Here is a 9,165-nt window from a genome sequence, read left to right as displayed (position 1 = left end):
TGTAGTGACCGAATTGATGACCTCTTCCATCTCCAGAAGCTTTAACAGGAAGAATTGTGTACTGATAGTGAAGTCTTGAAACACACTTAAAAACACCTGAAAAATAATCTCCCAGAATTTGCCAGTCAAAATCCTCTGCAATCTGCTTATAGTCTTTCATCCTGATTAGGCACAAGCACAAATAAATGAAGTAAAATGCCACATGCTTCAGCCAACATAATGAGGAAAAAACTTTTTACTTTCTGTGTTTCTGTTCTGACCTGATAGAAAAATTCTTCCCGGTTGTTGTGTTTCAGTGATGATAGGTTATGAAGTTCTTTTAATATTTATTTCTGCTGCTTATCTTCAACCTAAGATTTTGCAACCCTCTGCAAGTAGTTTAGCTTGCAGATATTCTTCACTTCATTTTTGGTAAATTTGTCCTATCGTGTGTTGGATTAAGGAGTTTGCAGGAGCACACATGCCAAACAGAAAGGCAGGGGCAAAACTAGGCAATTTTAGCTGATGTCAGAATTACAGACTAGAAATGTATCTGATTATGTTAACAGTCATTTGCTATGTGAAAATGCCTTGAAATAATGCAGAATGAAATCCTGGGTTCTTGTAGTCCTCGTCTTACCAAGGTACTAGTATTTTTCTCCTATTTTTTCCCCTTCTCATCATTTCAAACTGCCTTTCAGCAAGGTTGTATAATAGCAGATAAATACATGGGTTGAGAGTCTTTTTTTTTTTCCTACCTTTTCCTTTGGCCTGGGAGGTACCTATGCAGAGATCACTGCTTTTCAGCTTTAGCTGAAAATGTTTTGAGACCTGAGGATGGAAAGTGCCACTTTACTAGCCTCAGCAAATGTGCTTGTTCCTACAGTGTGTACTATACCTAGTGTGTACCTACAGTGTGTACTACACCTAGTGGATGGGGTCACTTACTAATAATCTGGTTTTTTTGTTTCCCATGTCTCCACCGATATACATGAAAAATCCTTATTTTTGGAGGGTTGTGGGGTGTATAGGACAGTTTGAAAAAAACTAGGCAGGAACTGTACTTCAGATATTGCCCTGAGAAAGAAACTTAATTTGCAAGACTTTCCTGGAGTGAGACGCAGAAAGGTAAATGCGGGGAAGATAAGACAAACCAGACCGATACTAACAGTCTCAGTGCTCTAGTATGCTACTTCCTCTGGAAAAAAAAAAGGTCAGTTCATTCCAAAGACTTGCAGAAAAGCTCCTGAAATCAGTGGGGAGTGTTTCAATGAGGAGTATTGCATTTAGTGATGCAAAGGCTTGCAAAATATTTAAGGCAAATCTCACGCTTGTGTAGGTACTTCCCATGCTTTGTGCATGTGTGTATGTGTAAATATGTCTGGTGAATTTGTTTTTCACAAGTTATTAGGATACAACTGATTATTTTTTTGTATGACTTTACACACTTAGCTAATGTTAATGCGATGTTTCAAATCTTTTTAACCCACATCTAATATCAGGTCATCACCAAGTAAGAATTAGTGCATTTCAAATTAACACAGATTTTGGCAAACAGGAAATGTTCTTGATATGAATTCCTAGAGGCAAACACCTTTCACTAACCCTGGCTAGTAACAGTTAGAAAAATATCTCAACATGCTATAATTATTTCAGAAGTGATTATGAACTGCAGAGCACACGATAGGGTACAACTTTCTTTGGGGAATTCAGCAGCATGTTTACCAGACAGTTTTTAAACAATGGAATATAGATCTTAATACATGGTTCAATGAAAGGATCTCCTCAATTTGTTCCATAGTATAGTACTACAAGCAAAAGACAAACAGCTTTTATTTTATTCATAGAAAACTCTGTGTTGCTTACAGTCATGCTGAAAATGCCCTACCTTGTGAATTTTCTTGCGGATTTGAATAGAATTATTCAGAAAATAATATGCCACTCATTCACTTTAAAGACAGCAAAGTTCAGTCCCTAATAAGTTCTATTTCTATTTTACCTTCATATCCTCTGCAAATGAAGTGTTTTATTCTGCTCCTCTATTTTTTGGTTCCTATGTTCTTCCCTCAAATCTATCAAAATGTAAATGTTTTCAATGCTAGCACTCTTTCAGTCTGGATATTTTACATTTTTCACTTAGGATTTCTTTCACTCATCTAACAGCTGCCCAGTCGTGCTATCTCCCCAGGAGTCCCATATTCATTCAGGTGCATACCCGCACCCCACCAGACCATACGTGCCTAAATGTGGTAGGATTTCTGGTTCCCTGGTCTCCAAGAACCCACTGTTGGAGTCCAACTGCTCAAAAAACTTCGGAGTTCATAATATGTCCATTTCTCTTTCTCAGAGCACATTTGATTTTAACTCCTGGAAGGGCAGGAACAGAAAATCTACTGCAAAGAAATATTCCTTAGGATTCATTATCATCACTTCAGTCTGGAAATGACTTAGAAAGCCTACAAGGCTTCTTGCCAAGCTTCTGCCCCTTAGGCATTAGCTTCTGGGTTGATTCACTAAGGATGCATGAGAGATATCTGGGTCATTTTCGATACAGATACACTGTCAAGCTGTTTCCGAAATAAACAGATCAATTTCTAAGAAAGGTCTTGTTTAAAGATCTGCCAGTGGATATCCTACTGTTTGCCTCCTTTCCAACTCCTTTTCCATTTCAGGTTTTGAATTTTTTTTCTGCTTGCTCTGGAGTCTGCCTTTTTAAAATCATTAGGAGTTTGTGCCATGGGATGACATCTGTAAAACAGGAGGAACAGGACCTAACTTACTTACAAATTTGTAAAGTTCAAGGACAAACATATGTACAATCTTGCCAACCATTTCTTGAAAGAGTTCTTGCCCTATTCATCTATTACTGCACTTAAAAAGCTTTGTTCTTTTCCAGTTTATAGCATCCTCCAATTTGATCCAGCACTGTAAGTCAAAATAATGCTAGATTTGTGACACTGTGTTTGTTTCTATGGCAACGAAATGCTAAGTCACAAATACAGGATTATGGCTGTCACCAAAATTATTCTTATCCAAACACAAATACGTCAGATAATAAATAGCAAAGGAAATGTAGAAAATGGTGGGCCAACTAAGTTGTTCTGCACAGAAAGAAGCCTGAAGCGGCAAAACCGCGGCAAAAACCGCGAAGGCAAAAGCGCAGGGAGCAAGAGGGTGCCCCAGTCCACCCACCCCCCCCGCCCCCCGAGCCGGAGGAGCGAGCTCCTGACGAGCGGCAGCTCCGACTCAGCGCGGGCGGGGACAGGAGGGACGCCGGCCAAACTCCCTCGGGTACAAGGGCAGCCCACAGGGATTGCGAGCGACCCGGAGCGCGGCGAACAGGACGGGCAAACAGGGCGCGGCGCGGCAGTTTGCGCGGCGCTTTGCGCAGGCAGGGCCTGCGGGGAAGGCGAGAGGGCAGAGCGCAGCCCCCCCACCCCCCAGGCTCTAGAGGCTAGCTCAACTGGTCATCATCGCCCTCCCAGAAGAGGACCTAGCCATGGTTTCCACTCGGCCGAAAGCCCTCACCAGAAGGAATGTGGCGACCCAGACGGAGCCCCCGTGCAAACACACATCTGTCCAGGCCTCCGGCTGCAGGAGTGCCTGAGCCTCTTCCTTGTACGGGAGGGCAACAGAGGCAACGCCTGTGCGCGCTGTGACCAGGTGGATGATCTGCTCAGCCTGGTGGCAGAGCTGAAGGAGAAAGTGGAGAGGTTAAGGAGTATCAGGGAGTGTGAGAGGGAGATAGATTGGTGGAGCCGCACCCTACCATCCCTGAAGCAAGGGCAGCACATGGAGGCTCCACAAGAAGCGGAGGAACCCCTGCCCTCTTGCCACCAGGCAGAAGGAGGGGACCCAGGAGACGGGAGGGAGTGGACACAGGTCCCTGCTCGGGGCGCCAGGCGAACCCCCACCTGGCCTCCCTCACCTCAACCATCCCAGTTGCCCCTTCACAACAGATACGGGGCTCTGGATCTTGAGGGCCAGACAAATGAGGACGCAGATGAAGGCCCATCCAGGGGCTTGCCTAAGGCGAGGCAGTCAGCCCCACGCATTACAACTGCCTCCGCTAAGAAAAAAAGAAGGGTAATTGTCATAGGTGATTCCCTTCTGAGGGGGACAGAGGGCCCAATTTGCCGGCCAGACCCATCCCACAGGGAAGTCTGCTGCCTCCCTGGCGCCCAGGTTAAGGACATTACGAGGAAACTCCCTAGTCTGATACAGCCCCCCGATTACTGCCCGCTATCGGTTATACAGGCTGGCAGTGATCCCGAAGCGATCAAAAGGGACTTCGGGGCACTGGGGCGACTGGTGGAAGGATCGGGAGCACAGGTAGTGTTTTCCTCGATCCCTTCACTGTCAGGGAAGAATACTGAAGGGAGTAGGAAAACTCACCAGATCAACGCATGGCTCAGGGGCTGGTGCCATCGGCAGAATTTTGGCTTCTTTGACCACGGGGAGGTTTACATGGCACCGGGCCTGCTGGCGACGGACGGAGTTCAGCTGTCTCACAGGGGGAAAAAGATTCTCGCGTATGAGTTGGTGGGGCTCATCGAGAGGGCTTTAAACTAGGTTTGAAGGGGGAAGGGGATAAAACCAGGCTCACTAGAGAAGAGCCTAGGGACCGCACGCCAATGTCGGGGGAGAAATCGGCAGCCCAGCTCAAGTGCATCTACAGCAATGCACGCAGCATGGGCGGCAAACAGGAGGAGCTGGAAGCCATTGTGCAGCGGGGTAGCTATGACTTAGTCGCCATCACGGAAACGTGGTGGGATGAGTCTCACGATTGGAGTGCTGCAATGGATGGCTATAAGCTCTTCAGAAGGGACAGGCGAGGAAGGAGAGGCGGTGGGGTAGCCCTGTATGTTAGGGAGTCCTTCGACTGTCTAGAGCTCAAAGGTAGTGATGATGAGGTCGAGTGCTTGTGGGTAAGGATGAGGGGGAAGGCCAACAAGGCAGATATCCTACTGGGAGTCTGTTATAGACCACCCAACCAAAATGAGGAGGCAGACAAAATATTCTACCAGAGGCTGTCAGAAGTCTCGCAGTCGCTAGCCCTTGTTCTGGTGGGGGACTTCAACTTTCCGGACGTCTGTTGGAAATACCACACGGCAGAGAGGAAACAGTCAAGGAGGTTCCTGGAATGTGTGGAAAATAACTTCCTGATGTAAGCGAGCTCACTAGGGGAGGTGCCTTGCTTGGCCTGCTGCTCACAAACAGAGAAGGACTGGTGGGAGATGTGGTGGTCGGAGGCCGACGTGGGCTTAGCGACCATGAAATGATAGAATTCTCAATACTTGGTGAAGTAAAGAGGGGGGCCAGCAAAACAGCTACCATGGCCTTCCGGAGGGCGGACTTTGGCCTGCTCAGGACACTGGTCGAGAGGGTCCCTTGGGAGACAGTCCTGAAGGGCAAAGGGGTCCAGGAAGGCTGGACGTTCTTCAAGAAGGAAGTCTTAAAGGTGCAGGAGCGGGCTGTCCCCATGTGCCGTAAGAAGAACGGGTGGGGAAGACGTCCGGCCTGGCTGAACAGGATGCTCCGGCTGGGACTCAGGAAAAAAAGGAGAATTTAGCACCTTTGGAAGAAGAGGCAGGCAACTCAAGAAGAGTACAGGGATCTCGTTAGGTCGTGCAGAGAGGAAATTAGAAGGGCAAAAGCCCAGCTAGAACTCAACCTGGCCACTGTCATGAGAGACAACAAAAAATGTTTTTACAAGTATATTAATGACAAAAGGAGAGCCAAGGAGAATCTCCATCCTTCATTGGATGCGGGGGGGAATGTTGGCATCAAGGAGGAGGATAAGGCTGAGGTACTTAACGCCTTCTTTGCCTCAGTCTTTAATAGTCAGAGCAGTTATCCTCAGGGTACTCAGCCCCCTGAGCTGGAAGACAGGGATATACCCCCCATAATCCAAGAGGAAGCAGTTAACGACCTGCTACGCCACCTGGACGCTCACAAGTCTATGGGGCTGGACAGGATCCACCCGAGGGTATACAGAGGGAGCTGGCAGAGGAGCTTGCCAAGCCGCTCTCCATCATTTACCAGCAGTCCTGGTTAACAGGGGAGGTCCCAGACGACTGGAGGCTTGCCAATGGGATGCCCTTCTATAAGAAGGGCCAGAAGGAGGATCCGGGGAACTACAGGCCGGTCAGCCTGACCTCGGTGCTGGGGAAGATTATGGAGCGGTTCGTTTTGAGGGTGCTCACAAGCCATGTCCGGGACAACTAGGGGATCAGGCCCAGCCAGCACGGGTTCATGGAAGGCAGGTCCTGCTTGACCAACCTGATCTCCTTCTATGACCAGGTGACCCGCCTCGTGGATGAGGGAAAGGCTGTGGATGTGGTCTGCCTGGACTTCAGTAAAGCCTTTAACACTGTCTCCCACACCATTCTCCAAGAGAAGCTGGCAGCTCACGGCTTAGACAGGTGGACTCTTCGCTGGGTAAAAAACTGGCTGGACGGCCGAGTCCAGAGAGTTGTGGTCAATGGAGTTAAATCCAGTTGGCAGCCGGTCACGAGTGGTGTTCCCCAGGGCTCAGTACTGGGGCCAGTCCTGTTCAATATCTTTATCAATGATCTGGACGAGGGGATCGAGTGCTCCCTCAGTAAGTTTGCAGACGACACCAAGTTGGGTGGGAGTGTTGATCTGCTCGAGGGTAGGAAGGCTCTGCAGAGGGACCTGGACAGGCTGGATCGATGGGCCGAGGCCAACTGTATGAGGTTCAACAAGGCCAAGTGCCGGGTCCTGCACTTCGGCCACAACAACCCCAGGCAACGCTACAGGCCTGGGGAAGAGTGGCTGGAAAGCTGCCCAGAGGAAAAGGACCTGGGAATGCTGATTGACAGCTGGCTGAACATGAGCCGGCAGTGTGCCCAGGTGGCCAAGAAGGCCAACAGGATCCTGGCCTGTATCAGAAATAGTGTGGCCAGCAGGGAGGTGATCGTGCCCCTGTACACGGCACTGGTGAGGCCGCACCTCGAATCCTGTGTTCAGTTTTGGGCCCCTCACTACAAGAAGGACATGGAGGTGCTGGAGCGTGTCCAGAGGAGGGCAGCGAAGCTGGTGAAGGGCCTGGAGCACAAGTCTTACAAGGGCGGCTGAGGGAACTGGGGTTGTTTAGCCTGGAGAAGAGAAGGCTGAGGGGAGACCTCATCATGCTCTACAACTACCTGAAAGGAGGTTGTAGCGAGGTGGGGGTTAGTCTCTTCTGCCAAGTAACTAGCGATAGGATGAGAGGAAATGGCCTCAAGTTGTGCCAAGGGAGGTTTAGATTGGACATTAGGAGAAATTTCTTTACTGAAAGAGTGGTCAGGCCTTGGAACAGGCTGCCCAGGGAAGTGGTGGAGTCACCATCCCTGGAAGTGTTTAAAAGACGTGTAGATGGGGCGCTTAGGGAGATGGTTTAGTGGGCACGGTCGTGTTGGGTTGACGGTTGGACTCGATGATCTTAGAGGTCTTTTCCAACCTGTATGATTCTATGATTCTATGAAATATAAAAGAATCAGTCTTAAGAGGCTACTCGAGAGACCAGCAAATATTGGTTGCCTAGCGTTGGTTGTTTTAATTAGAGGTCAGATAAAATTGCATTACAAAATTTAGGGATGTTTTCAAGTGTCAGTAAAGGCAGGAAGTTTACTGCTGGAAATGGGATCCTTAGTACAAACGTTATTATTTTCTATTAAGGTGTCCTGGTGTGAAAAAGGCTTTAAAAGGAAAATTCCAGTGGGAATTTTCTGACTCTTCTTGACAAACAATTTGTCTCTTGATAGAATCATAGAATCATAGAATGCTTTGGGTTTGAAGGGATCTTTGAGGTCATCTAGTCCAACCCCCCTGCAATGAGCAGGGACATCTTGAACTAGATCAGGTTGCTCAAAGCCCCATCCAGCCAGATCTTGAACGTTTCCAGGGATGGGGCATCTACCACCTCCCTGGGCAACCTGTTCCAGTGTTTCACCACCCTCATTGAAAAAAATTTCTTCCTTGTATCTAGTCTGAATCTACCTTCTGTTATTTTAAAACCATTACCCCTTGTCCTATTGCAGCAGGCCCTGTCTGTCCTCATCTTTCTTATAAGCCCTCTTTAAGTATGGAAAGACCAGAGCCTTCTCTTGTCCAGGCTAAACAACCCCAACTGTCTCAGCCTTTCCTCATAGAATAGGTGTTCCGTCCCTCTGATCATTTTCGTGGCCCTCCTCTGGACCCGCTCCAACAGGTCCATGTCTTTCCTGTGCTGAGGACTCCAGAGCTGGGTGCAGCTGGACCCCAGGTGGGGTCTCACCAGAGGGGAGTAGAGGGGCAGAATTAATTCCCTCAACCTGCTGGCCGCACTTCTTTTGATACAGCCCAGGACACAGCTGGCTTTCTGGGCTGCGGGCACACATTGCTGGATCACGTCGAGCTTTTCATCCATCAGTACCTCCAAGTCCTTCTCGGCAAGGCTGCTCTCAATCCCTTCATCCCCCAGCCTGCATTGGTACTGGGGATTGCCCTGACCCAGGTGCAGGACCTTGCACTTAGCCTTGTTGACCCTCATGAGGTTCACATGGGCTTACGTCTCAAGCTTGTCCAGGTCCCTCTGAATGGCATCCTGTCCCTCAGGCATGTCAACTGCACCACTCAGCTTGGTGTCATCTGCACAACTTGCTGAGGGTGCACTCGATCCCACTGTCTATGTCATTGTTGAAGATATTAAACAGTACTGGTCCCAATATGGACCCCTGAGGGACACCACCCTTCACTGATCTCCATCTAGATATTGAGCCATTGAGTACTACTCTCTGGATGCCACCACCCAGCCAAGTCCTTATCCACCAAACAGTCCATCCATCAAATCCATATCTCTCCAATTTAGAGAGAAGGATGTTGTGGGGGATCATGTCAAAGACCTTACAGAAGTCAAGATAGATGACATCTGTAGCTCTTCCCATGTCCACTGATGTAGTCACTCCATCATAGAAGGCCATTAGTTGGTCAGGCAAGACTTGCCCTTGGTGAAGCCATGCTGGCTGTCTTGAATCACCTCCCTGTCCTCTATGTGCAAAGTCCATTTGGATGCCAGTAGCTAGCAGTGTACTCCAGGGGTCAATACTGGGTCCAGTCCTGTTTAACATCTTCATTAATGATCTGGATGATGGGGCAGAGTGTACCCAAAGGGTACACAAAACTGGGAAGAGTGGCAGATAC

Source organism: Calonectris borealis, chromosome Z (assembly GCF_964195595.1).
Source record: "Calonectris borealis chromosome Z, bCalBor7.hap1.2, whole genome shotgun sequence".
In the NCBI taxonomy this organism is placed as follows: Eukaryota; Metazoa; Chordata; class Aves; order Procellariiformes; family Procellariidae; genus Calonectris; species Calonectris borealis.
The sequence above is the reverse complement of the archived record's forward strand: the minus strand, read 5'-3'. Positions refer to the sequence as shown.